This window comes from Poecilia reticulata, unplaced genomic scaffold, assembly GCF_000633615.1.
Source record: "Poecilia reticulata strain Guanapo unplaced genomic scaffold, Guppy_female_1.0+MT scaffold_992, whole genome shotgun sequence".
Classification (NCBI taxonomy): Eukaryota; Metazoa; Chordata; class Actinopteri; order Cyprinodontiformes; family Poeciliidae; genus Poecilia; species Poecilia reticulata.
This window is the reverse complement of record NW_007615733.1, coordinates 1-2817: the sequence shown is the minus strand read 5'-3', so window position 1 is coordinate 2817 and position 2817 is coordinate 1. Positions and strand designations below refer to the sequence as shown.

Sequence of the window (2817 nt, the reverse complement as noted above, 5' to 3'; positions counted from 1 at the left end):
AACCAGACTGATCTAGTTTCTGTTTTGATCTAATCAAAGAATGAGATTAAGGAACACAAGATAATAATGAAACTAAAATCAAATTAAGCAACTCAACAACCCGGTGTTTCGCTGATCCGATGGTTTCACCATCAGATACGTTGTTACGTCAATCCACGTTTCCCCATCAGATACGGTTCCCCTTGCGTCTTCTTGCCGCTCCGCGCGCTGAACAAGCATCGCTCTTAGCAAGCACGCACGCATTTCGCCGCCTGGGCGGTGGGGAGCGGCGAGGAGATGCAGGGGGAACCGTATCTGATAGGGAAACGCGAATCGACGTAACACCTGTTTCTTAACAATAAGTGCTTTGTATGTGACCCATTCGTGTGATCCAGTTAGGGTTAGACAATGTGTTTTGCAAGAGTGATGAATTCAGGAATGTGGGTTTTTAGCTTGCAGCAGACTTTGCAACATGAAGCAATGATAGGAAATATGTTTTAACAGGACGTCTGGAGACGAACACAACGTTTACTTGTTGAGAGCAGTTTATAATGAAAGTTGAATCGAGTTTACACCTATGTGATCGTCCTCTTATAAAGGTTGTTGAAATAGTCACGTGCAATACAAGGGAACTATGAATCTCTTATTTTCTTCAGTAACCCATTAAATTAACGACGAAGTAACACAATTTATTTTCACTTTATAAAATGATGAAACACCATAAGTTCAACATATAATTTTGGCGCAGACAACTTTATCATTTCCTGATCTGTGTGCGCAACAGCAAATGCAACAGTCTCGGTAGGAACAGGTACACCTGCATAGGCTACGTCACAGCTTTAGAATATAGGTAGCCGACTCTACAGTCCAGGTTTTTGCTGTAACCCTCTAGGCTGGTCGAACCATAGACATTAAAAATAATATTATGGGACTAGCCATGGACTACCTATACTAATTTAACACGAACACGCCATTACAAATGCAGAAGATGCGTAACTGAAAGAGAAACCAATCGTCGGAGTTTATATTTGTGAAGGTAAGTTTGGGTGTGTATGCGTGCGTGTGTGCGTGTGAAAGGATTCATTTCAAAATCCATCTACGTCATGGACTTCAGGGTTCACGGACTTTAGTAATCCAAAGTTTAGCTGGGAATAATTGATGTTTGCTGTTCCCAACACCAGTGACTCGTATTCAGCTGACAAAATAAACCGAAGTTATTTTACATGTAAATTCAACAAACGTACCTTCACAAATGTAAACACCGACGATTGGTTTCTCTTTCAGTTACACATCTTCTGCATTTGTAATGGCGTTTTAATGTTAAGTTAGTTTAGGGTGTCTATTTTTTCACTGACACTTTAAAGATCGTAAACAAAGGTCATAAAGACAGATGCTGTGGGTTAAAGTCTCTTTCAAACTGCTTTGTTAAGCAAAAATCTGTTTCCTTTTCTTCTGTGTGCTGTAACATGAGGAAGTATGTTTTCCTGACTCGGGGTCTGTGAGTTTTTGCATTAAGCGTTCAGTTTGGTGTCACACAACCAATCACAGTGTGACACACCAGAAATAAAGTTAACTTCCTTTTTATGAATGTCAATTTCCATGTCTAACAAGGTTGTTAGACATGGAAATAGATATGTGTTCACCGTGGTGCAGAAATTCACCTCCTGCACTAAGGTGAACACAAGTTGGATTTTATTTGGATTTAAAATAAACAGTATTTAATTGTAATAAATACCTTTCTCTCTGTGTTATCTTGAACTTGAGGAAAATGTAGTGATTGCTGTTGATACTTGAAGGGCACCACACCTTTATACTTTCACTTTCTTTTACAGCTTCAGGAATTTGGATTTGTTGAGCTCCAGAGGTTTACTGAAATCTGGTTCTTTGAGAATGATTTCAAGAAGAACAACTTGGGATGCGATGCCTGTGCTCCTGGTAAATTTATTTATGTTATAGCAATGGATCATTCAATACAACATTGTTTCTTATAAAATGGTAATTTCCTGACTAATTTTAACTTTGAGTATCTTCATAATCACATCTATATATGCGGAAAATAAATTCATTTTTATCATGTTTTTTTGTAAAAAAAAAAAAAAAAAACATATTGTAAGATTTCAGATTTCAGTGTTCCCCAATATTTTTAAGTGACTCAGGTGAAACGTAATAAATTACATTTACTTATCTTACTGAGTAAATTCTTTGTGTATTTGTGCTCTTTAAAATAGTTTTTAAATTATGTACTTTAATTTTACTATATAAAATTATCTTTAAAAATATTTTGTATTCACTGATATTTTTCAGAGGTGTTTAATGATCTGAAACATTTAGGTTTGACAGAAAAGCAAAAAAAAAAAAGGAATCTGCATGTCATCCAATTTGGATCTCTAGAACTAAATTGTATTGATTGTTGTTTTTCTGGATATAAATAGTCTTGTGATATTCCTTGAGATGAAATGTGAATGGGAACTTTATAGATAAACTGAGCCAAACTCAATAATTGCAACTGATGCTAAAATATGGTTGACCGCTATTAAGCTAGCCTAACATTATAACTGCTGATATAAATTAATGTGGTGGTGACATAATACTGAACTGCTAAAGTTAATCAAAACAAGGCAAATAAATAACTGATCTAAAAGGGATTTGAGCCTTTCTGCAGAAAATCTGGTTCTAATTCTTGGAAAAACCTCTTCACAGATGATTCTGATGAGAGACTTCAGAGTCGATTCAATCACATGTCATCAAACTGAGTACAAGATGGGAGAAAAGTGCTGTGCTATGTGTCCTATTGGTATGTTCCAGTTAGTTATAAATGATGGTTTATTCTGATACAGA

The 2817-nt window shown here is 36.0% G+C and overlaps 1 long non-coding RNA gene across 1 annotated transcript; it reads left to right on the top strand.

Annotated features, from left to right (window-relative positions):
* Positions 1-930: 930 nt before the first annotated feature.
* LOC103461303 (uncharacterized) lies at positions 931-2768 on the top strand. The gene is made up of 3 exons (XR_533090.1): positions 931-1015; positions 1812-1914; positions 2680-2768. It is a non-coding gene; the product is annotated as an uncharacterized LOC103461303 (long non-coding RNA).
* Positions 2769-2817: the final 49 nt, after the last annotated feature.